Source organism: Rhinolophus hipposideros (assembly GCF_964194185.1).
Source record: "Rhinolophus hipposideros genome assembly, chromosome: 6".
Classification (NCBI taxonomy): Eukaryota; Metazoa; Chordata; class Mammalia; order Chiroptera; family Rhinolophidae; genus Rhinolophus; species Rhinolophus hipposideros.
The window spans coordinates 40873984-40901649 of record NC_138052.1 but is presented as its reverse complement, the minus strand read 5'-3'; the positions used below and the strand labels follow the sequence as shown (position 1 = coordinate 40901649).

Below are 27666 nucleotides of genomic sequence, written 5' to 3'. Positions count from 1 at the left end.
CCCCCATTCATCCCCTCACAGGCTGGCTACCACACTGTGGAGATTAACCAACAGTTAAAAAACATTGTGTACTCCACTGGTACAGACTTGACTCTATTCTAAATTAAAAGCTTCTGAAATATTGCTGTGGGTAACATGGAACAATTTTGTCAAATATTTCTTTTTCCCTTAGTTAGTTGCTGAATGTATTCCATCAATATGTATCCCAAGTAGCGCTGCCTTCTGAGATCTTTAGGAAAGGAAGGGAATCTAATGTTTAAGGGACGACTGACAGCATTTGACCCTCACTGCAGTTCTGGTGGAAAGGAGATCTGCCTGCTATGTTTGTGGATGAGGAAAGTGAAGCTCAGAGAATCATTTGCCTAATGTTGCCAAGTTTGCAGCGGGTGAACCTGGGGTCCTCTGGAGTAACCTCTTTCTACTACTTGATAAAATTTAGCATGAAACTACTCAACTAGACGTAATACTCAATGCTCCTGTCAGTGACTTTATAATTGATGACAGGAGAATTAACAGCCCTGGTAAGAGTTTGGGTGATATAGTATTGGGCTCAGTATTATTATTCCATACCTAACATCACAGACATTGAATGAAGGAACACTAATTTGTAATCAGTACACCAGGGTTCACATAGCAGCTCTTCCATTTACTGGTGCTAAAAATATGGGCAAATTATTTTATCTCTGGAGCCTCCATATTCCGTGAAAACAATCCACAGGTTGGCCAGGAGGATTAAATAAACAATGTAATAGAGGATCTCTGATATATATTAGCTCAATAAGTTGTTGACTTGGATCAATAATACTGAGTAATATGTCTTTTTTCTTTCTTTTTTAATTTGCGGAAGACTTCTATTGCTCTTCTACAAGCAGTCTGCATTTCACAAATCAAAGTACTAGATTTAGAAACAATATGAATTCAGATTAAATGGGAGTTGTACTTGAATAAAAATGAAGGGAATTCCTCACAACTTGTTTTTTTCCCCCAAAAGATATCTGCATATCTTTTACTTAAATATACCAGTTATTAGCTCTTTGAGCTGTGACTAGAATGCACTCAAGACATTTAGAAAGGAGAAGCTCTGAAGTCTAGAATCACTGATGAATAAATCAGACATTCATTTACATCTGAAACTGAAATAAGCAGAAAGATTCTCTTTAATGTAGATATCTTACGCTCAAAGTGGTATTAAATACAAAAACTTTGCTTTTTGAACGACAACATTCTTTTATTCATCATTTTAGAGATGTCACCATTAGGGGATTCAGTTAAAAGAATTGGTAAAGCAAATTTAACAGAGGAGATTCATTCAACTCAGTTTAATATCTTTCCTTCAGAGTGCTGAAGAAACAGACTGGCAATTACATCTTGGTCAACATCTGCTGTCATTTTCCAAATCAGCAGCATTCGGAAGCAGAAGTTGGGATTAGATGATATTCTTAAACCTTTGACCAGTCTATAAAAGCACACGTTGTCTGGCACAGAAAAGTCTTCCGGAAACATCTCATAACATTGTTGGCCTTAGCCCAACATGTCCTGCAAAAGACTGAAGTTTATTTTATAATTTTCCTAAATTTGCCAGTATTTACTAATTTTACCAAATGTTGAAGCAAATGGACAGTTTTCTGTAAATGGACTGGAAAAGGTAAATCCAGGCATTGGAGCAGAGTCTGTAATGAGTGTTATGGGATAAGAAATTTATTACACAAACTAGATGTTACACATTTGTGGAAGTAGCTGTGCAAGTGAAGGTCAGAAGTGATAGTTGGATTATCAGAGAAGCAATCAATCTGAGAAAACAAACACTTCCAGCTACCAGAGGAAGCTAGTGTGGGAGTCTGTGAGCCCCTGTGTCTCTGATAAATTACCATCTCTGTGATTCCACAGTGAGGAGCATGGTGGTGTCCCTGGCCATTGTTGGATAACAGGGTCAACAGCCAGGAAGATGCTAGATGCAGAGTAGGAGAGAGTTAGAACAGGCTGGAACACATCAGGTACCTACATCTGCACTTGGCTAACACATCTTGGCTAAGCATCTGATGGGATAACCTTCACCACCTTTTGACTACTGGACTGCTCCACTGTCGCCTTGCAAATCTCACCTATGTTCCCCTTTTGATCTACTGTATTTGGCAATCATAAAAGGAAGCATTTGGGAAACAGTTCCCAGCTTAACCAGATACACAGCATAAATCACCTCATATTCCATAATATATGCTGTGAGTGTTCATTGCATTACTGGCCTTGGTGAGGTTCTTTCAGTTTCTTTTTGAAGCTCTTTAATTTATGCTGGTCTCAGAATGATGCTATTGAAACATATTGAGAATCATTGCTTTTCTTACTACTTGGATGTTTTCTTCATAAACCTCGCAAGGTTTTCAGTTTTTTTTTCACAGCGTTGAAGCCAAAGTCCTTACAATGACCTAAACTATTTTACGCCCCATGACCTCTCCGATCTTACCTCCAGGTTTCTTCCTTCTTTCCCCTCAGCTCCAACCAACCTGTCCCCTCTTATTTCTTTGAAAATGTCAGATATCCTCCTGCCTTAGTACCTGTGCATTTGCTGTACCTGGGATGCTTTTCCTCTGAAATATCCATATGACCGTTCCATCACCTCTTTCTGGTCTTTCTCCAAATATCAACTTCTTAAAAAAAAAAAGCCTTTTGTGACTATTTTATTTATAACTGTACTACTGACTTCCTATTCTTATCTTTCCTGATTTATTGTCCCCATGGTCCTTTTCATTATCTAACAGACTATATATATATATATATATATATATATATATATATATATATATATATATATATATACTGTATGTGTATTTTGTGTCTTATCCTTTCTCCCACACTTAAACACAAGCCCCATGAAGGAAGGGATTTTTGTGTGTTTTATTTACTGCTGTGCCTGGCATGTGATGGACAGGAAAGCTAATAGTAATCTCACAAATATTTGTTGAATGTATTTAATGAAATAATGAGTCACAAAACTGGTCTATCCATAAGGATTATGCAAGGGTTTTGTGTTATGAATGCAAGGAATAATTTTAAATGCCGTATTTCAAAATAAAACTAGAAAAATCTAAATTCCACTTAGTTTTTCATTTTGACTTTCACCTCACTGGTGATGAAACTTATAACAAGAAGGAACATATTTGTTGAATTTATCTAACTATCTAAATTTCTATACCTTTCCAGTGTTTTGAAACATACAGTCACCAAAGGTAATTGTCTCAGTCATGCATGGTGAGACATTTGCTCTCCTCTTGAAGCCCTGGATTAATCACTTTTCTGGTGACTAATCTAGTCACTGATTTCTCTGAAATCTTAAAGACTTGAGCTGAGAGACCCAAGGGGAGGACAGCTCAAAAATGAGTGTCTAGATTGGCTTGTTGATATCTTACATTTGACTGTGTAGACAAAAATCTTTAAGGACCCCATGTTCAAAAAGTGCTTTTGAAAATTATATATAGCTAAATCCTAAAATACCTTTACTTACATGTTACACCATTGCTGTCTTCTCTTCCACTACTCCTTTCACTTTTTCCACTTTCAATCCAATTTTTTAGCTTCCTTATTTTCTTCTTCCACATTGAGTTATTTCCATTTTCCTAGGTCATGAGAATATGCATATAAAATATTGAGAGTTAATAAACATATATTTGGTTACAAACATAAGAATTAATAAATATGAAATTAGAATTAATAAACAATCCAAATGTAGACTCTTACCTTACCACTAACTGCAGCCTAAGATTGTGAAAGTTTTTTATTTTCTTTTTATTTTCCTAAGCCTTATTTGCTTAAATGGTGAGAGATAATGATAGATTCTATCTTTATCAGGATTAGATGAGTGAATCCACATAAAACATTTAGCACATAGCACACATTAAATCTATGTTTTTATCAATAGTACTATTCATAAACGTAAATATACACCTGGTATATAATACTTCATCTCTCTGGTTCTCAGTTTCCTCAGATATAAAATGAAAATGACAAGCAGAGTATGTTTACCTCCTTTTTAGCTATAAAATTTTGAGTCCATAATATATAATTTATGTGCATAAATGTGCATGTTTGGATATATAAACATATGACATAATCTATTGAATTATCTCGTGAACTAATTAAAACAATGATAAAAATAAAACTCTATATAACACCGTAATACCTGTTCATTATAGTCATTATACATGAATAACTATTCCAACAGCTATTCCTTTTGAAAGGGAATCAAATCATATTAATTCATGGCAGTGCTCTCTTCAAATTATGTATTTGTAAGATTTCTAGTTTGATAATTTGTTGAAATAATATATTCTGCAGGAAATCCCGTCCTTAACAAATACATTCTGTCCAAAAACTTGTAAGTCAATTGTTTGGAATGCCAAAACCTTTGCATATATAAAAGGTTAGAAATGGAGGCTATGTTTCTCCATGATTGAGAAAGTTAGTTCAGTTAGGATAAGGATGTAGGTAACAATGGTTTTGCAGAATCTGAAAGTTGTGTCTGAACATTTTTACAAAACTTAGCATACTGTATTTTTTATATTTATTTCATCTCAAAATATTAACATTTTCTGCCTCTGCCTTTAGGACTCATGGACTATTTCTAGATGTTCATCGTAAAATTACCTTAGCACTTGCATGATGCATCACTTTTTTTTTTTTTTGTAGTAGCAAAACATTAGGAAAAAAACACTAAAAATCCTTCTGTGGAGAATTTGTGACACAAACAAAGCACAACCATGTAGTGAAATACTATACAGCTCTTAAAAATGATGAGGCAGCTCTTTGTATACTTACATGAAAACATCACTAAGATATGTTATTGTGGAAATGGGACAAGGCACAGAGAGGACTGAATTATAAGCTATGATTTTTTTCTGAAGATAGTGATATTTTTGTGTACGTGTCCATGGAATACTACTGTTATTACCTCTAAGAGAGAGAATTACTTTTCTAGAAACAAGGAAGGGAGAAAGAGAGACATATTTTTGCTGTTCCTTGTCAAAATGAATTCATAAGCTCATAGTTTAACTTTGTGTTTTCCATCTCCTTGGATATGGAATGGATATTTATGGCACATGTACAGTTGAAATACTTATCAAACATATACCAGAAGACTTTTGTTTAAACTCACAATTGCAACAGAGGGAAAGAGAAAACAGACATCTGCCTTGATGAAATGGAGGCAATTGAGAGGGGAAGAGGAAGAGTGTTTAAAAGAACAAATTAGTACAATGGCAAAGAGATTATGTATGTAAGTTGCAATTAACTAAGATGTAAAAAGGAAGGAAGGAAGAAATCAGTGACACTGGATTGTCCAGAATTTCTCTGAGAAGGAAGAGATCTTGGGGGAACGTGGTTGGGTCAGAGAGTTTTCTGCCACCAGGTGGCATCGTCAACCAAAGACAGTTTAGATGCGATAGGTTAGTATGGATTACTATGGGTTAGGGCATTAGTAGAGGGAGGGTAAAATTGAATGGCTTTCAGATTAAGAAGTGGAAAACAGTATATGAGCAATATTAAAAGTTACTATAGCAATACATACACATATAACAACCTAGTTCTTATATTGATAGTGCGTCTAGGGAAAAAATTATATATATACGAACCTATAACTGTGGTTGAAGGCTTCCTTAAAAGCTGTTTTCCTTAATGTTAAAATTCATGTTATGGTATTTGAAAACAAATATTTTTCTCTGTAAATTCTGTCAGCAAAATAAAACAAGTGAACTGTATGTTAAAACAGAGTTGATATAAGTAATGAAGTTGACAACAGAGTTTTTGAGTTGCACTAAAATTTGAGTTGAATGACCTAGAAAGCTGCACCCTCCAGAAAAAGAAAAAAAATATTGGGCTTCTCGCCAATAATGTGTCAGGCTCATTGAGTCAATAATTGACCTAGTTATGAATGCACATATACCCATAAATAAATTTTCTGTAGTAGACGCATGATTCATGCCTCAGAATATCATATTAGGCAGTGATGTCTGATAGCATATATATATGTATATATATATATACATATATATGTATATATATATATATTAATTTAAAATGTGATATCTAAAATGACAGTCTTATGTGATGTAAATAAATGTGAATTGTATCTCTTTATTCTCTATCCACCCAATTTACATTATGTTTTAAACTATATATTTTCATATCTATTTTATGTAGGGAAGAGCCTTGTAAGATTATTTAGTCAAGTATATTTTTTGGTTATCTAGCCTGTTCCAATTCAGTTCATGCACTGATAAGAAGATAACAATATATATATACACAGTCCCAACCCTTATAATGTATGATTTTGAAAAAATAAGAGACTTGAAGATACACCTGACTGGAATTTCCACATGTTGCTTGTTGATTTTGTAACACTGACAAATTAATTAGCTTCTTTAATTCTCCAGGGGACAAACAAAATGGAGAATCTCTCATGTGCTCCCTACAGTTAAAGGTGCTGGGCAAACAAGAGTGACTAAAACTGATAAAAATCCTTGACCTTATGAAACTTGCATATCAGTTTCTTCATCAGATAAATAACATAATAACAATAATCTTACTGCAATAAAGGTTGAATAAAAAAAACATGCAGAAGGTGACAAAAAATGTATACACATCATAAGAAAGGAAAAAACTGTATTAAAATTGTAATATAATGAAAGCCCCTAGCATTAATTAGATTAACACCATCTTTTGAGCGAATGTCATCCTACACATCGCTACCATAATTAAATTCAACTTCAAAAAGTAATAATACATAGATAACATCTTTTAAAATGCGTACATTTTTTTGGCACCCCTGGGAGAGTACTGAGATCATGTCTAGAAAACAAATTGGGTCCCAGTAAAGACCAATTCTTATTCTCCTTTGCTTTATGAATCTTTAGATATTTTTTCTGCAAAGTCTCCTTTTGCAGGAAGGCAAGGTGTGTCTTTTTTTGTCTTTGTATTCACAGTAGGAACTCAATCAAAGATTATCAAACTGTTACTATTTTTATTTCAATAAGTGGTAAGAAGTAATACTGGAAAGTTAGACAAGAGACAAAACTTGTCTGACAAACTAAGGTGTCTAAATTCTGTTCTGTGAGTAGTGAGAAACCACTGAAGGGTTTAATCCAAGATTTTAGGAGTTCAGATTTGCAATTTAGAAAAAAAAGTAACTACGTCAGCAGTTAAAGCCCAGAGAGACACGGGGGGAAGCAGGGAAGAAAAAGGGGAACCAACCTTTATTGTCATCTGCAATGTAGATGTAGCTATGTTCTTTTACATTTTATATAACTGTTTACTTCCATCTCCAGAATAGCAATAATATTAATGTACTCATTTACAGATGAAAAAATCTTAGAATCAAAGATATTAAATATGTTATCCAAGGTCAAACAGCTAATACAGATAATATGCTGTTATATGAACCCAGTTCTGTCTAATTCCAAAACTTGCAGTGTCTCCAACATTACTGGTAGCAAAAGAAGGAAGATCGCAGTTTAAAAGAATGGGGATTAGGATCGAAAGTGGACATTTGTTTTGTACATAATTCTTTCATGAAATCTAACCCTAAAAGAAAAGCTATGGAGTAGGGACACTGAGCTAGTTGAGTTGCTAAATTAAATGAACTTATTTTATTTTATTAATGTATAAAGGACCTTGAGAAAACAGGTAAAATATCTTATTTTTATTTTATTCTACACTAAGGATTGATAAACTAGTCTATTGGCCAAATTCGGCCTACTGTCTGTTTTTCTAAGTAACGTTTTATTGGAATATGACCACACTCACTTATATGAGTATGGCTCACATTTACCATTTACATATTATCTGTAGCCACTTTTGCACTACATTGACAGAGCTAAACAGTTACATTAGAGACTATGTGGCCCATACTGCCTAAAATATTTCCTATTTGGCCCTTTACAGGAAAAAAGTTTGCCTACTCCTGTCTCATGAGGAAAACGAGTTGTTGAAAGTTGTTAGCAAATTAGATGGATTATGTGGAACATATAAAATGGCATACATATAAACAAGATTAATATGGTTGTTCATGCAGGATGAATTTATAGGGAATCATGCTACTATTGCAGGAAAGAAGGGATGGGAACCTCACTGAGGTAGAAATAGGCAGGAAGAGATTGATGTAGGCTTGGGAACTGATGAAATGCAGGAGTTATGGGAGACCATCCAGGGGTAATCCAAAGGACCAGAGTGAATGAGTGCAGAAACGAGGAAGTTGGAAAAAAAAAACAGTCTAGGGAGAGATGGAGGAATTTATTTTAGAATTGTGTAATATATTCAACGTGGCATAGTGGAGAAAACATCGACTTCAGATCCAAGAGATCTGGGTTTCAGTCCCAGCCTTCCTAATTGTACACTTGTGATATTGGTAAAATAACTTTATCTAACCTGTTTTCTTATCTATAAAATAAGGATAATGTCTGCCCTCAAGGGCTTTGGTGAGGTCAAAAAGAGATGTCACATACTTAAAATTGTGCTTGGGACACATTAGGTAATTCTAACTATAATAAACTGCTGTTATTATTGTCCATCAAGTTATTATATTCCAAAATACTATAGAAATTGGGATATCATTACAAGTACTACATTACACCATTTGCATTGGTGTCAAAAGTGAAACTTTAGCTCAAGTTTGGCCCATTTCTTATTATAATTCCATCATCTGTCTTTATACTTCCTTAATGAACAGTTAGACAATTTATCAAGAACGTGCCCAAGTAGGAAACTTTCTAGCGTAACATCAATTTCTTTGGCACTGAAGAATAAATTAAAATGATTCATTAGTATTACAGAATGATTTGTTGTAATTGGTATATTTTAATAGAATTATAGGATGTGACCAGATTATTATTTTCTAAAAAGTTAGTATTCCAACTTCACATTCATTTTTATTTTTCATAAATGCTTCAACCTCACTATTCCTTTCTACAGTATTCCAGAGCATGATTACACTGGCATAGCTACCTACCTAGTCACCCAAGAAATTCATCAGACAAACCTTTTTCTCATTGATGTTCTAATCCTAACTGATCATTCCATATGTTTTTTCCATATTATCCATGAATCCAATTCCAAAATCAAAATTAAATAAAGCAAAACAACTACTTTGTAATGTAAATGTCAATGAAGAGGTCTTTTGCATACACAAATAGTCATAATGTACAGTTTAAAGACTTGTAAGATATTGTACACACACACACACACACACACACACACACAAAATCAGTCTTGGCTATTAAACCTTTAGGAAATAAAAAATAATACGTTTTTTTCCCTACTTGATTTAGAAACTAATTGAGAATCAGATGCAGGGGTCAAATAGCTGGGTCAGTTTTATTACTGATAAAAATTAGTTTTGGCAAGTTTGGCTTAAATGTGAGTAAATGGACCTTGTAAGGCATGAATTCCCCCCCCCCTCATTTATGGGGGATATGTTCCAAGAGCCCCAGTGGATGCCTGAAACCGTGGTTGTGCCAAACCCTATATATACTATATTTGTTCCCATACATACACAGCTATACTAAAGTTTAATTTATGAATTAAGCAGACTAAGAGATTAACAATAATAACTAATAATAAAATAGAACAATTATAACAACATACTGTAATAAAGTTATGTGAATGTGGTCTCTCTCTCTCTCCAATAACTGATCTGATAACCATGATGGCTACTAAGTGCCTTACAGGCAATGGAGCATATACAGCATGAATCCGTTGGACAAACAGACAAATCAAGTCCTGGGCAGGATGGAACATAATGGCATGATATTTCATCACGCTACTCAGAACGGCATGAAATTTAAAGCTTATGAATTGTTTATATCTGAAATTTTGCATTTAATGTTTTTTGACTGCAGTTGACTCTGGGTAACTGAAACCATAGAAAGCTAAGGGTAAGGGGGAAGACTATTTCTTAAATTGAACCTCAAACATTGCCACTTAAAAGAGGGATAAAAGTCCTAGAGTGTTAATCTAGCAAAAGCTTCTTCACGTGAAAACATTAGGAGTAGGGAGTAAATGTTTAACCATAGTATCAGATTATTCTTAGAACTCTTTCTTACAGTTAAATATACATGGGTAGAAGAGCAGAAGGCTAAATGTTCCCAGGTTGTTCTGAAGCAGAGGAATGCAGCAGTGTTTATTTCAATCCGTTTTGATATCGCTTCCCTCAAAACCTTAGTTTTCTTTTTTTTTTTTCCCTCAGCCTTCTCTTATTGCGTCTCCTTTGACATGTATCCTCTTATGCTTCAAATATTTTCCGTTTTCCTGATTTCTGATGTGTTACCATATCACTGACTTTGGTATTTGTTTTATTGTTAATCTTTTATCCCTCATGCAAACATGATTTGACTTATAGCGTGATTTCACCTTGATAAGTACTCTGTGACTCACTGAGCACGCAGTCTTGCTGTACACCTTTAGTGTTGTCTATACTACATTTTGGTTTATCTTTGTAAGCAAATGGCAGTGAGTTTAAGCTGAGTGCTGAACCCTGTTCAGTTCAAATCTTAGTGCACACATTGTGTTTACGTTTAATGATTCATTTACCTAACACATACCAAAAAGGATCATTATATAGGCTGAAGTTATAGTGTGTTTTTTTTTATTTTAACAAATACAAATAACTAGTCTTCGAAAAATGATAGTTATGTTTTAAAATCTGCTTCAACTTAGTATTATATTCAGTATGATAATGAAATCAATGTTAGCTCAATTTATGTCACTAGGCTACCTTGTTTCACGTGAGGAACCAAATCTTCTCTATGGCACCCTGTTGTGGATTTAGTCAGCGCCATGTATTTGAACTCTAATTAAACTCTTGGTTCTGCGATTGTCCTTAAGGCCATTGGTAAGTTGCTTCCCTTTACTAAGTCTGTTAGTTTTCATCTTTATATAATTAGAGGGATACAAACCTCACAAGGTTGCTGGAGAATAAAATGAGATAATGTTGTTAGTATAAGTACTTAGCATAGCGCTTAGCTTATATAAGACATGCTCAACACATATTAGTCTACTTGACTTCCACATTTACTGTCCCAGTTTTAATACCACTAGATGACAGTACTGTATTGGTGATACACGTTTAGTGAACAGCAGAATGATTTAAAAGATTCCAGGAACCCCTTATACGATAAATCACCCCACCTATATATGGAATCTGGGATGGTGAGTGGGCTCTGGGCTGCGAGTACAAACTCAAACAATAGAGTAGAGAATAGGGAGAGAGAAAAAAAATAAGAGTTGCTGGAGGGTTTATATAAGAAACTTCTTGTAGAATAGATGGTCCCATGTCTATCCTCTACTGAAGCCAAGAATTTCTTCATGTTCATCTGCTGTGCATTGCTTTAGTTTAAGCTCTTCGAAGAATGAGAAACAAAACCACACCTTGATAACTCAAGTAAAATTGAGAGTGGAACAGTAGCAGACAGTATAAGGATATGGGAGTAAATTTCATTGTTGTCCAGTATTATGAAATTATGAAGTGAAGTACAGCTATACCCTGTGGAAAAGGAAATTAGGAATTGTTAATTCCTAGACTGAGCTACTGTCTCTCTTTCAGAGGATCTCTCTCTCTCTCTCTCTCTCTCTCTCTCTCTCTCTCTGTCTCTGTCTCTCTCTCTCTCTGTCTCTCTCTCTGTCTCTCTCTCTCTCTCTCTCTCTCTCTCTCTCTCTCTCTCTCCACCACTCTTTACCCCTTCTCTCTTCCCGCACCAGCATTTTCACTTGTACTTGGTTCAAAATGCAGTCTTCAAATCAATCTATCCTTTAGGTCATCACCCAAGGATAATTGACTCAGACTTTACTATTTTGATTACACTTCCCAGAGAGGAACTAGTTTGGACCCAATTATTTGTATTCGCCAATGGATTGGCCTCCTTAACTGTGAAGCTGTGCACTTGGGATTGTGCTCTTGTGATATCCATATTAAGCCTTTCCTCCAGAGGCCATATAAGCAGATGCATTAGGAAGGTATCAGTTATTTTCCAACACTTCACACAGAATCCAGAATGTAGTATGTGCTCAATAAATGATTGCTGATTAAATTAATGATGGCACTAATTGCATAGCATATTTAATAAGAATCTCAGCTTTACTGATAATTGACAGACAATATGCATCAATAATTTATCATTAGCTAAGTATTTATTATTATGTGTATTCCATGTGCTCACTCTGTAATCCTCACAGCAGTTCTATGTGAAAATCAGGCACAGAGCGGTTAAATTACTTATCCAAGGAGACAAGTTACAGAGCTAGTAAAGAGCAGAGGCAAGTCTATATACCTGGGCACTCGAGTATCTGCACTCTTGATCTCTATTCTACGTTGTCTCTAAACTTGTGCTTTATTTCAGACAATCTAAAGTCTATATTAACTTATACTACCAGTGGCATTTTAGTCATTTTTAGTAGTAGTTTAAAAAAAAATAAGAGAATGGACTTGTATAGCAGCAAATTAATAAATACCAAGGTCAGAGTTCCCTGGTATGCAATGCAAATGGCTAAACAATATAAACATATTTTTCCTCTTAATATCCATTTCATCTATGCCCATTTGACTATTCAATGTGATGGCTGCTCTTGTAGTAGGAACCATTTCTACTCAATTTTTATTCTATAGCCTGAAATCACACAATTTCAATGCCTCCTAAAAGGATGAAGTGTGATTAGAAAGGAAAGTACAGTAGACAATAGGAGGAAATTCTTCATGCAACAAAGAGCAAGTCCCACTGACAGTGTAATTTCAAAAAATTCAAAACATTATGTAAAATACAAAGAAAATGAAAGGAGAAGTCCAATATAGTTCAAGTTGAAATTAGACTTACTATTAATCAAATAAAAAACAAACTAACAGACTTTTTAAAACTAAAGTAGTCCATTTTCAAAGAATGGTCATAGTCCCTGATATAGAGGCATAAAGCAGGAGAGGAATGTATTTCTAGCAAACAACATGATGATATGCATTAAGAACTTTAAAATATTCATTAATTCCTCTTTCAAAAATTATATTCTAGGGAAATCATTTCAAGAGTGGCATAAATTTGTGTACAATGATGCTCACGACTGTTGTATTCATACAAATTAAGCCTAGTAATAATTTAAATGTTCAGCAATAAGGAATTGTTAAATTAGAGGTCATACATATCAAATATGCTACTATTGAAGTGATGTTTACAAAAAATAATATCATTGTTAAATACGAATGAATTGAGGTTTATAAAAATTATTCTAAAGCTCTACATTCACAAACAAGAGAAGACTCTAAGTAAATACACTAAAATATTTGTAGTACTTATCTCAGAGTGGTAGAATTGTACGTAAATTTTAAATATATATTTTAATATCCAAAATGTTCGATAATAAGCAGGTTAGTATGAGGGCAATATTCTTCCACTGGGTTTATGTTTAAAGGAATCCCCTTGCTCCCTGTCTTCTCACTACAGATAAGCCTACAGCATCCACTTGCCAAACCATTTTGGGAAGAGGCTTGCTCTTGGTATTTGGCCCCAAATCTTACTGCTCTAAGCTAAAAGAAACTTGAGGTGACTCACTCTACATGTAGAATAAGAGTTGTAAAACGGCAGCAAATACCAGCACTCAGATAAACCTTTTTTTAAGATGAAATTACTTGAGTAGGCAGCTGTTTAGGAAAAACCTCAGCTTTTTTCCTTTCTATGTAGGGCAAACCCAGTTCTTCCCTACTGCGTTTCTCTTCTCTGTGTCTCCTTTACTACTCATACAGAACACTTCACTTCTGACACTTCTGGTCCCCAAATATGTAGAGGCTATCCCCCACAATATGCAATTCTCTGTGACACCAATTGGATATTCTATAATTTAATTCAGTTTTGACACCATCTACCCAGAGATAGCGTTAGGTCCCACAGGTTAAGGGCTCAATCCCACAAGATTGTTCTCCACACTTAAGAAGCCTGTCTCAGGCACAGATTATCACCTGTGTATCTGACCAACACGCTGTAGATTGGAGGTTCCAACGACCCCCTCTTTGGGTTTGATTAATTTGCTACAGTGGCTCACACAACTCAGGGAAACACTTACCTTTACTAAATTTTAAAGGATATGATGATAAAGGATATACTAGATGAACAGACAATGAAAAGATACATGTGGCAAGGTCTGGGAGGTTCTCGAACACAGGAGCTTCTGTCCTACTGGTGTGGATGAGTTCATCAACCTGAAAACTCTCTGAGCCCCCTCCTATTGGGATTTTAAGGAGGCTTCCTCACATAGGTATGCTCAATTATTAACTTTGTTTCTATCTCCTCTCTCCTCTCTGAAGGAGTCAGGCTGAAAATGTCAAGCTTCTTATCATGGCTTGGTCTTTCTGGTGACCGGTTCCCATCCAGGATCTAACTAGGAGCCCAGCCAGAGTACCCGTATTAAAACAAAGGTGCTCTTAGTGCTCTTACCATTTAGAAATCCTCAAGGGTTTAGGAGTCCCATGTCAGGGACTAGGGGCAGAGACCAATATATATTTTCTATTATCTCACAGCACATAGAGACAAATGTTTCTATTCAATGCCTTCCCTCCGCCCCTTTTCTATTGAGGATAAGAAATCTCTCTACTTCTGATCCTTGTTCTACTGAACATTATAAAAGCAAGTAATAAAATAGTGTAATATAAGATAATAGAAAGAGAGGACACAAAAATTGACACAAGTTTAAAATAAGCTTAAAGTGAAAATGAATATAAAATAACAAATATTTTTAAAAATCATTTCAAATGAAGAAATTAAAAAGAAGGGTAGGAACTTCCTCTTCTTTATCTGAAAGGCTGTGCAGTATTATTTTCAGGTTTGTATTTCATTGTAGATTCCCTGAATATCCTCTCAAAAAAGGAAAACAATAAACCATGACATGGGATCTATGAAGTTCAATTAAAACAGCACCTAAAATTATAGACTTTAGCAAAAATGATTTATAACCAAAAAAAAATGCTTAGACATATTTAAGTTTTGAAAATAAGTTATCAGAGTTTCTGGAAGTAGTGATAAACATTTTTTTTTTCTTATTTGTGTTTTTTAAAAAAAGATAATCCCAATTATCACATCATTTTATTATTATTAAAGACAGAATGGATTATAGTAGGCTTTTTAACATTTATAAAATGCTGATGCTCCTCCAAATTGATGTATCTTAAGTATTGTTTTGTGATGACGTTGACTCTGATAAGCTAATGTCTGATTTTAGGTACAAAATGAAGGGTCATTTGATAGGTATAAAAATTTGATTTCTACCTGTTTTTATTTTTTGTTTTTGCTGTAGGTTTTTATTTTTGTTTGTCATTGTTCTTCCTGTTTTGTTTTACTTGTGAGTCATAAGTTATAATAATTCTTACTCCATCTTTCTTCTCTGTCATTTATCAAGACCTCCAGTTCAAGTTGGCAAGATATAAGTTCCTAAAAACATTACTGATCCTGATACAGATATATTGGAATTATCTAGTGATACATTTTTATGACTGCAATATTCAAAGGGCTTTTAGTTTGATGTTCAATGAACTATATTTAATCTGTAATCTTCTTTGCTATATATAGTTTTTGGCCACTGAAAACTGTCAGCCAGATCAAACTTGCCCTTGTCAGTTACTAATAATGAGACCCAGGGAAAACAGTAGCTAAAGTGTCCACTAAGAGTTTCATTAGAAATAATCCCTTGATATGAGAGGAATCATTTATCCTGCAAGTTTATAAATTTCTGGAAGCCTTGTACTCACTTCTTATTTGTTTTTATATCCACAAGCTTATTTAATAAATGTATATTGAATAAATTAACGAAATTCCAGAGAAACACGTCTATGAATTTTTGTCAAATTTGTTATTATACTTTCAAAAATTCCCAATTTAAGATATGAACAATATTTATCTTTATACATTTTTATTTACATTTTTAGCAAGACCTGTTATTTATCTCCTTTCAAGGACTCACTTCCTTTGATATTGGAGGACAGACAGATAGTCTCTATCACTTGACTGTTACAAAGTATCATTTAATTTAAGGAACTATAGCCATGATTTGCTCTAGGAAAAATTCCAATATGGTAGGAAAATTAACCACATACAGTTGTATATAAATGTATATTAAAGGTGACTATAATGATTGAGGTGAACTGATCCAATTGAGATGAAACTTGATAACAGTTGGCTATTTGGGAAAAGATAAGTACAAAGTTTCAGGGGGAGTGATTAGACTAGCCAAGTATAGGGTTCAGTTTTTTTTTTTCTTTGTATGGAAAGATTGGTGCTCTTCGCTTTTCTTCTCTGAGTTATATGTGTATCTCTTCCCTCCACTGTAGAAATTTCCCAAAGATGAAGAATTGTATTTTTCACTTAGTATTTTCTTCCTTCCTTCCTTCCTTCCTTCCTTCCTTCCTTCCTTCCTTCCTTCCTTCCTTCCTTCCTTCCTTCCTTCCTTCTTTTCTTTTCTGTAGGAGAAAGAACAGTGAGGCAAACTGCTGGAGATATAAAAGTTAAGGTCATATTTAGTTTAATTATAGTCCTAATTGGCCACCAATATTGATTGTAAGTGATCAAAATGGGTCTGTGAAAATATTAAGTTTGAAACAGGTTGACTTATTTCCAGTTGTATCTGAGATGGCTGCTCTGGTATTCACTTGACTTTGACAACACTTGTGGCCAATGGGAAGTGGGATGAAAAGAAAACAGATGTAATAAATACTCCAAGAGGAGAAACTATACTATATTGAATAAATTGAGACAAAAAAGCTAAAGGGTTAAAAAGAGATTTTATTTTTATGAAGACAAAGAGGACATATATGATGTTATGGAGAAGTTAGAAATAAAATTCTATAATAAGGCAATAAAATGAATGCATTGGGAACAATGTGGTGTGGTGAAAGAGAACAGCCTTACTAGTCAGAAAATCTGGATTCAAGTTCTTACTTTCATGTGGTTACTGACTATGACCTTTGCAATCCTCAGCTTTTCTGTCTCTAAAATGGAGGAAATATTAATACTTTACCAATAGAGAAATTGTCGTGATGGTTGACTATGATAATGTATGTTTTATTTTTAGGGATTGTTTGGACTCAATAACCTGAAATCCATTTAATAACTCAAATAAAATAGAGACATATTTTAAAGTATATAGGGAAGTTAATGGCTAATCAAGAGAAGTATAACCTTCCTCATAAAAATTTGAAAGTTACTGTGACTCTATTTCCTCCCTTTCTCCTTCTTTTTCTCCCCCACCTCTGGGATCTCATGGTCAATCATCAGTTTATTTCTCTGAATTTCTGTGCTGTTTTTAATTTGTAGTTTTTGCCAAGAGTAATGAAAAACCTGATTACAAGGGGCTTATACAACAAGGGATTCATTTTCTTGTATAACAAAAAGTTTGGAGGTAGAACAGGTCAAGGGTTGATAATTCAGGAGCTCAATTATGTCATCATGGACCCACGTTCTTCTTTTTTTCTTTTCTCTCTCTCTTTTTTCTTTTTCCTTCTCCTTTTTTCTCTTTTCTTTCTCTCTTTCTTCCTTCCTTCCTTCCTTCCTTCCTTCCTTCCTTCCTTCCTTCTTTCCTTCCTTCCTTCCTTCCTTCCTTCCTTCCTTCCTTCCTTCCTTCCTTTCTTTCTTTTCTGCCCACATTCCTCTTATCTTTACGCATTTCTACTTCAGCCTCCAGGCTTATCCTGTTAAACGGGCCACTTCCAGTTCCGCAGATAGATACTGTGGTCTCAAGCATCTGCTGTTGTTAAGAAGAAAAGGGCTGTTCTTTCTTGCACAGTTCTTTTTAAGAGCAAAGATTACTACTCATTAGTTATATCCCAGTAATAATTTTATTTGTCAACCACATAGCATTACATAAATAATTTTAAGGTTACGAAGAAAATTAGTTAACTCTGATAGTGATTTTACTGATAGGTCAGAATTTATAATTTACATAGGTCTGAATTTATAATTTATATTAATGGGTAAAACATTTAAATTTGTTGAAATGCTAGTCATTTAAATACATTTCATATTAAAGCTTATGAGAATAGTTGCTATAGTGAACACTAAATTGAATAAACAATATATCTAAAAATCTTGCAAGGCAATCAGAAATAAAAATAATGACAGAGAGTCAAATACAAGTCCCAGAGGAAGAACCAACAATGTCTACCTTAATACAAGATGAGGGGTTGAGGTAATCTCATAAAGAAGTGACATTTGACCTCTACAGATTGGTATAGAGGAAGGCTACACATGCAAGGGAAACAGAGTAAACACTGATTTGCAAAAAACAGTGGTGTAAATATATGGATAATGTTGGAGTTAGTGAGAAATTTCGTTTTATAAGAGCAATGAAAATAATAATAATGTTTAATTTGGATTTGGGTCATGGATTGACCTGAGAGTACAACTGTACAACTGTACAGTTGGAAGCCAGAAGAAATAGAGTAACTTGTTGGGAACTTGGGGAAAGGACTGGTTGGGAACTTGGATCTATGGAGAGTCTCTGTAATAGTTTGAGGAAATTAATAATTTTAACCATAGTTGAACAAGAATGAAAGTGTGGGCTCAAATCCATGAGACAACTCCAAATTGTGAACGTATAAAAATCACCTGGCTATAAGAAAAATGTAACTGAAATTTTTGAACCTTGGGAACTAGAAGAAAGGCAATGTTTTTACCAGAATTATGACAGAAGGAGGAGAAATTTGTTTGGAAAATGAGATGAGTTGTTGGATTTGGATCCAATTAATTTAAGGTATCAATAAGACTTCATTTGAAAACATTTGGAAATTCAAATCTAAAGTTTAGAAGAAAATTTGACTAAACTAAAAGATTTGGCTGTAATTACCATATTGATAATATACAGAAATGTAAGAAGAGGATAAAAGTGAAGATCAAAACATTTCATGAGATAAAAAAGAAATGGTTGCTTTCTCATAATGTATATTATTATAACAACATCATATGATATTTACAGTTTCTTAATGAATTTACCTGTCTTATCTTAATTGATTCAATGAGAACATATCCCAAAGGTATTAGTGTCATTGTTTTGTAGTTTGTGAGACTAATGCTGAGAGAGTATAGACAACTTATCCAACATCAGGCAGTTAGAAAACAGAGAAACTGGAATATTTGTGCTTGTCTTTGGACTCAAAATGTCACCTTTAATAATTTGTAATTTATAGTTAGCTGAAGTTAGTACAAAATCATTAGATTCTAAAATATCATCTTAAATAAGTGAAATAATTATGCATACGTATGATATCCAATAGTAATGTTCAGGAATTCTGTATTTAAATAATCTAAACATCTTTACTGTTATTTAGGTTCCTTCATATTTTGAATCAAAGTTTGTCCATTCAGATTTTACATCAGGATAAAATGAGTAGGTTTTTGTGAGAATTCTCAGGTAAATGTGTAATCAAATTGCCATGATCTGAGGCTTGAGATGTAGAACCTGTAAATACCAGCAGTTGGCAAATTAAACCAAATATTTTATATATTTTACTAAAAAATTGAAGTTCAAGAGCCCCTCATTAGGCAAATGATGAATAAATTTTAATTAAAACATGAGCATCACTTTGCTTTCATATTGTATATTTCCAAAACCCCAAAGACTAAGAAATACAATAGTACACCTATGTTCAATAATAATTTGTTTATGAGAACATCTGTGCCTCCTGTTTTGCTTATTTGCATCTTAACTTTGTGTTTATATGATTTTACTACTCAATCAGCAGATGCCATTTATGTTTTTTTTGTTGTTTTTTTTGCCATTTATGTTTTGCTTCAATATTTTTAACCCCTTTGGTTTCTACCTTATGCCCTGTACACACACACACACGTATGTGCATATATATATACACATATATACATACACACATATACACATATACACATACACATGACATATATTGGTATACTGTTTTTTCTTTAAAACAAAAGCATATTTTTCTGTGTTACTTATGTGTGTGTGTATGTGTGTGTGGCATTTGCTCCCTAAAATGAAACCATATTTTTCTCTACCTTTCTCTTGGTGATGGCCATTCCTTACTAAAGTCTGTAGATCTTTATTGTGTTGTAGTTTCAGTATGTCGGCAATGGGACTGTTAATTTAGTGAATGTTATTAGTTCAAAAATATTTTATTAAATTTCTTTTCAAGCAGCAATTCTACTTTGTAAACGGTTGCAGCCAGAAAAAGCTCTAATTAGAGGAATTAGTTAGGACTTGGAAGGATGAACAAAGATTTGTGAGCATTTGGGAGAGGTATTTGAAAAATACCTTCCAGGGATTTTGCAATACAGTTTGCATCTACACCAGGTAGAAAGACAGTGGAGATTTTCAAATGTTAAGGACATAAGAGAATGGAGGTCTGCTCCAGTAAGCACAAGACATCTTGCAGATCACAGCACACCTAGGTCTTCAGTTGATGAAGTTCGTCTTTTAAAAGATCTTGTTACCAACAATTCAAAACCCACATTTAACCCTAGTATAAAGTAAAACCCAGTCAAAACAAGAATAATCTGACTATGAAAACTATTTTCCATGGTCAGAGTGGTGCTTCTTTTCCTCTTAGTTGCCTCCATAATACCCCTGCCACCAGAAACCCAAAGGAAGCAGCTGGTGGGAATATGTACAAACAAAAGAAGCTGTTACTATAGCAACTGCAAAACTCTGGCAAATCCTTTCATTTAACATAGCCAGTCCCTCCTCTCCTCCCCTCCCTCTGTTCCTTTTGTGCAACAGTATAGATTGCCTTTGGACGGAAGTGATGATTGGTGATTTGACTGCACTTGAGGGCTTGGTGGTTTGGGGCCAGAGTGAACACGACAGCTCAAATTTACACTCTGCAAGAATGGGAAGACTTACTCTGGGCCAAAGCTAAAGAAATTGATACTTAGGGAGCCTGGTTGCTTGATTTCCTAACTTTTCTTTAGCCTTCTTTTAAAAAGAACTCCTGGCCTTTCTTATTCTCTATTTAAGGAAATAATGATGTATTTGCCACCTTTACCTATTGTTTCAGTTTTCCTCCCTAACCCACCCACATTTATGCCCATCAGCCAAACCTGATGGCTGAATGAAATTTGTGGGTTGTTGTTTCCACAGTAGCTACTGAATTGGAGGAAAGAGAACCATTTTGACTTCAGAAGTAAATGGGTAGTGCTAGGTGCTCAAGGTTGTTGTGTTTCTCCATAAGGTAGAAAATATAGGCATAGTTTACCCAAATTAAACCCAGCTTCAGAAAATCTATCCCAAATAATTAAAATTCTAGTCATTTCATCTCAATTATTATGTCACACAATGTTTTGTTTTGATTAATAATCTATCAACAACATTTTCATTTACTTTTAGATCTCTTTTGGTAGTCAGCTTTCAATATACTAATTGCTTGCACTCCCAAATTAGTTTTGAAATCAATAATTCAGATGCTTAAAGTTAATTTTAAGTCAATAATTTACAATTTGAAAACATTTTGATGTAGATACTACTATCTGCTAACTATCCTGCTACCATAAATAATGACTATCTTGCTAACACAAATCTATTTATCCCTCATGTCACTTAAATGTTTTATCTGGGCAAGGAAATATTGTAGGATAGTATTTTACTTTTAAATGTAGCATGGCCCTTTATAAATAAAACTTGAGAACCAACAACGTCTTGAAGTAAGCTTTCATACTGGGGATAACTCTGTTAAATTTGTTCATGTGAAAAATCAGAATTATTAATTTAGAAATTAATGAATGGGTAATAATCTTAACAGTTTACTTTATAAGTGAATCTATGAAGACAGGTCAATGGAACAAGATAAAAAAAAAAACTCAGAAGAAAAGGCAATTATTTATGAGGTTTTAGTATATAATGAAGATAGCTTTCCAAGTTTATGAGAAAAGGATGGACTCATTAACAAATGTGTACAGCATTTTAGTAACCATCTGGATTAAAAAAATGAATATACATCTTAAATCATAAATCAGATAAATTTCAAAATGATCAGTTGTTAAATGTAAAACAATAAAACTCCAATCGTAGCAAAGACAATGGAAGATAGATATTCAGAACACTGGAAACCCACTTTTTGCCTATCAAGTTGAAAAAAATTATATGTTTGTATATGTTGATGATGAAGGTGTGGGGACCAAACACTCTCATTCATTTCTGGTGGGAATATAAATTCATAAAACATTTGTGAAGGACAGTTCAGGTATAACTTTTGAAATTTCATATATACATATTCTTTAACTGAGTAATTTTCCTTCTACAAATGTACCCTACAGGTACAATTACACACTAGGAATGACAGGATTACATGGTATTTCATTGCAGCAAAAGATTGGAATTTCTAGTTATGCCAATGAAAATAATATGGGTTAAAATACATTATTTTATAACCTTGTGACAGAATAAAAGGCAGCCATTAGTGAAAGAGGTGTGTGAGAGAGAGACAGGGAGACAGGGACAGAGGACGGAGAAGCTCTTTATTCTTTGTAAACTGATAGGGAAAAATCTCAAAAATCAATTGTTAAATTTTTAAAAAGCAAAGTGAAGAATAATGTATAGAGAGCATTATACCTTTTGTGCAAAAATAAAAATGATGTCTGTATGTGTGTGTGCATATAACTTGCTTAGAATTTCTCTCAAAGGACACACACACATACACACACACACACACACACACACACACACACACACAAAACATCAAAAACTTCCTAATAGGTAGCTGGGTATTTGGGTAATATAGATTGGAGGGAAACTTCACTTTATAACTTTTATACCTTTTGAATTTTTTGATGTTACCCTTATATAAATGTATATAAAATGTCCTAAAATCTATAAATTTCTAATCTGTGTTGCCCAAACTTTGGGCAGGAAATTGAAAGAAAACAGCAGTAAAAGTGGCCAAAATTAAAGCCCCTGATGGGCCTTCTCTCCTTCCTTTGCAACTATTCTCTGGCTGACATATTCTTCTTACCATTTTTAATTACAGTTGACATACAATACTATTTTAGTTTCAGGTGTACAACATAGTGATTAGACATTTATATACCTTACAAAGTGATCATCCTGATAAATCTAGTACCCTTCTGACACCATACATAGTTATTACAGTATTATTGACTATATTCCCTAAGTTGTATGTTACATCCCCGTGACTGATTTTATAACTGGCAAGTTCTACTTTTTAATCCCTTTTCACCTTTTTCACCCAGCCTCCAATCCCCTCCCATCTGGTGACCATAAATTTGTTCTCTTACCATGTTCATATTGTTTTCACTGTCTTATTGATCTTGGGAGAAAAGACAGGAAATAAATAACATTGGTTAAATATGAAAATCTTTTCAGATTTCCTCCAGACAATTTGAGACTATGCTAGGTCAGAGAACATATTTGCATAATCTGTAAAGACTCCCGGTACAGATGGATTTGTGACAATAAGTATGTCTTCTTCATTCATGAGTGGAAAGATATAAAATTTGTTAAAGGCTACCACACATGTAAGCAGGCATTGATCTGCTCACCTGAAACAGCCCCTCACCTTTGAGGTATGTCTGGTGTGAGCCCAGTATCATCTAGTACAGGCATATATTTAGTAGTGACTCAACAAATTTTCACTGACATTGAAGATCAGAAATACACTTCCCATGCAGACAGCTTGACTCAGATATATATCAAATACACTAGTTGTCATTTTAAGGGTCTTTTTCTTGGAAAAATATCTGATTAAACTTTTTAAGAGTTAATAGATACAGTATCAACCATAGTATATCTTATGTGTCATGAAACTTTTTTGGTGCTTCTGAGAAAGAATCTTACTTTTGGAAACTATTCTCTTTTCATGAGATTAATATGCACAGTCAGCCAGATAATATTTCCAACAATAAAAAAAATCCATAATATCATAGATGTGAAGAAGAGTAAAGCCAACTAGAATATATAAATGAAGCCAAACTTAAAAACAGGTCTCTACTAACCAAGCTTTTTATTTCATTGTTGAGGAACTCATCAATTTTCGGACTCGTTTTAGAACTTGGATTTATGAAAAACTATTTTGACTACAAAGAGGTGCTAAACAGATTTAAAAAGTTAGTGAAAGGGATTTCATTTCCATGTTCTAGACCTTCCTTTTACTAATAATCAAGACTTCCATAAATTTACTTTCATCAATTTGGATTTGCATTTTGTTTACTTTTACATCAACTTTTATTTCATGTTAAAGTACACGTGTAAAGCATGAGCAATCTTGACTAGTGTTCAAAGTGGACTTTCCCAATCAATAATGGGCACCGGTGATTTCAAGTCTTCTAGCTATTTGTGTCACACACACATATAAACACACACATAAACTCAAATACTGTTTCTTTATCTTTACAAACACATAGTATTAGGAAAACAGTATGTGTCCACAAAGCAGGACCCATCACCTTCAGCTTCTATGAATTTGACCCTCAAGCACACAGCCAAGGACTTACCATAGAGTGGAAGCCACACAAAATTGGAAAAAATTGAAACTCACGAAGAGAAATTGTAGCAGTGAGGTTCCAGGTGTGCATGCTCAGCAATGACAATTTTAGTTCTCATTTTTAAACATAGTGTCAGAAGTACACTGAAGGTTATTTAAATATGCAGGTGGAGAAGAAAATACAAGTGTATGTATTTCTGGAGTACAAATACCAGAATTTAAATAAGTATTATATATTGAAGGAATTTTGACATTTATTTCTTCTATTCATTTTCCTCTTCCTGCACCTGAATTCAGGTCTGGTCAGCTTTTCTTCCTCTTCTCCCACCTTGCCTCCTGAAGAGTAAGTTTATCATTGAATGTTGATGTTAGTAGCAGACTAATCTGTTTTCTGCCCACCTATATTCTTTTTTTTCCGTTACATATGCTCTTTCTACCTACATCAAACAAAATAAAGTCAGTGTAAATATTCATGTGAACCACATGACATTTTAATATATTTTAACTCCTTTTTATGGTTCTATTTGATGTTTATATGGTTATATATGTCTAGCAATTTAAAAATATATAACAGCTTTTAAAAATGTGTTAGCTAACCAAAATATGTTGGCTAGGTTTTTTGCGTATTTAACATAAATTAATTTTGGTTGTAGTAAACCTATATACGATGCTTCATAAAATTCTAAAATGCCATTAATCGAGGCAAATAAATGTGGAAATAAAAAGTTGAAAGGGCATCAGCTTAGAGATATTTACGTTACATTGAGTAAATGCCTTTAGTTTTTGAAAAATAATTCATAAATTGATTTTTTCAATTATCTATATCCAAGCTCACATTGTTTATACGCTGTCAGTTTTGCCCTAGCTATTGTACTTGTAGTAATTTGTAAAAGGAGAGATTATTTATGCCTGGTTGTAATTCAAATGGAACAATCAGTCTATTTTGCCCTTTGGTTTTCAAAAAGCACGTCTGTATCATTGTGCATTTTTAGCAATTTCTAATACCTTAGAATGATGTTGCAGTTTATCCTAGATTTTGTCAACTTCATCAACATGTAGATAATCGGGGAAGAAAATACAAAGTACTATACAATTATAAGATGTTATAAAGGAGGTTACATGGAGAAAAACAGTCCCTTGGAAATGATTTCGTTCTTAATATTTATATGAAATATTGCTACCTTGTGCCTTAAATTTTTATGGTCACACCAACCATTAAATCAAAGCAACACTGGCTCTTGTAGGTGTTGATATTTTTCTTTTATTAAGTGAATCTTTCCAAGACTTCATACTAACTATAGATTTTCCCGTTCCTGACTTACAGTTCTCTTACTTGAGATTTACATGAAACATTAGGGAAATTTACAGTAATAATAATATCTGATTGGAAAATACCTCTGATGTGGAAAATATAAGCGAAGGAAAAGGCAAGTATTTAGAAAGAAAAATACTGGAAAGAAAGTTTATAAACACTGTCTACTGCTGTGAAATCCTTCCTTCACATAGAGAAAACTCCCTACCTCCACACACACACACACCCCTAAGCCCTAAGGCAATTTTATTATGCTTTCCTTGATTCACTATACTATTTGTCACATTGTTTATGCATCTGTTTGATTAAAGACTAAAAAGCTAAATTTTATTCCCATAGACTACTACAATAGTTGACATACAACAGGTAATGAATAACTATGCAACAAATAAAGGAATCCATAAGCACAAGTAGTGTAAAACACTCCTGCTAAAAATACTTTCCTTCCAGTTGAATTTTCTACCAGGTGATCGACCTAACTCAGACAAAATTACCAGCCCTCTGAGGTCCTTTGGTCATGTATCTCTATAAACCCAATTCCTAATACCTCCTTTCTTTCCCCTGTCCAATTCAGTCAAATATTTACTGTCTGCTGAGGCATCAAGCACTGACCACCCTGCCTTATTTCCTACCACTTTACTTATCTGGTCATTTTAAGTATCAGCCTAATGATGAAAACTAGAAGCATACTATACTATGTAAGTTGCAGTGAGTAATTTACAGTTTTAGATAATAAAAATCAACAGTGCATGGATACTATTTACAATGAACAAATGGTATCTACTTGGCGTATCAGAAATGGCAAGCAAAATTGCATAGTGATACTGATACAAGAATGAATATAGATGTGGAACGTTTTCTTCAAAATACTGATCTATTGAGTGATTTAAAAACTGACTCAAATAATATTTGTAGTGTTAATTGAGTACTTGAATGGTGCTCAGTGAACTATGGTCTCTGTCTTATAGGAGTGCACATTCTCTTATGAAAGTCAATTTGTGTAATTGAAACGACGTTTTAAAAGTTTAAAGATATGTGTCAGTTGGAGGGGACCTTGGGACATGGTTCCAGAACTACACTTAAAGGAGTGAATAAAGAATTGGAAAGAAGAAAAAATCGTAGTAGCAGTGATGGTTCTTATCATTTCTTTTCTATTCATCATGTAAAATGCTTTTAAGATGCCACAATGGATCTGCTATTTTAATGGTCGAATATGCTTCTTTTTTCTCACTCAAGTTCAAAAAACTGCTGAAATAAGTTTCTTAAATATATGGAATATATTGACTGCTTATTCTAGATAAAATGTTGGTTAAGAATTATGCTTCCCGTGTTTGTCTATATCTTTACAGAATTCTAAGCATATTAATAATAATTATGATTTTGTATCTTATAACAATTTTATAAGGTGGACAGGTCAGGAGTTAGTAAACTATGAGTATAAGACACAGAGATACAATGACTAAAATCTAGTTCTTAGGGCTCCAGCAAGCTTTCTGCAGACTCCCTTAAAGGAATTCTAACTTTCATTAGGGTGTCAAACCAACCCTTGACAAGTTAGAATGAGTTCTAAATGAGTGCTATGTATAATACTGCTCGTGCTGAGAAGCCGCATTTCATTTTTTTACCAAGGGGTGGTCTCTGCTGAATAGACTTGAGTGACTCTGAAAACCACTTCCTTTCTCCTCACTCCTCCAGAAAGCATGACCCTTCTCTTCACACCTCCTCCTTTTTTCCCTGTCCTGGGCTCCCTTCCCCTCCAATAAGATCTTTGTTAGCTCAAATAATTTGCTACCCAGATGTTACAGGAATCATGCATGTACGAGTATGCGTTATTTCATGATCCATCTAAAGCGAATTGTATGGTGTGTAGGAAAAAAAAAAAAAAAAC

At 33.9% G+C, this 27666-nt stretch overlaps 1 protein-coding gene across 4 annotated transcripts in view; it reads left to right on the top strand.

Annotated features, from left to right (window-relative positions):
* The window catches only part of KCNH7 (potassium voltage-gated channel subfamily H member 7), a 441540-nt gene that overhangs the window by 44151 nt on the left and 369723 nt on the right, over positions 1–27666 (top strand). The window lies entirely within an intron of this gene.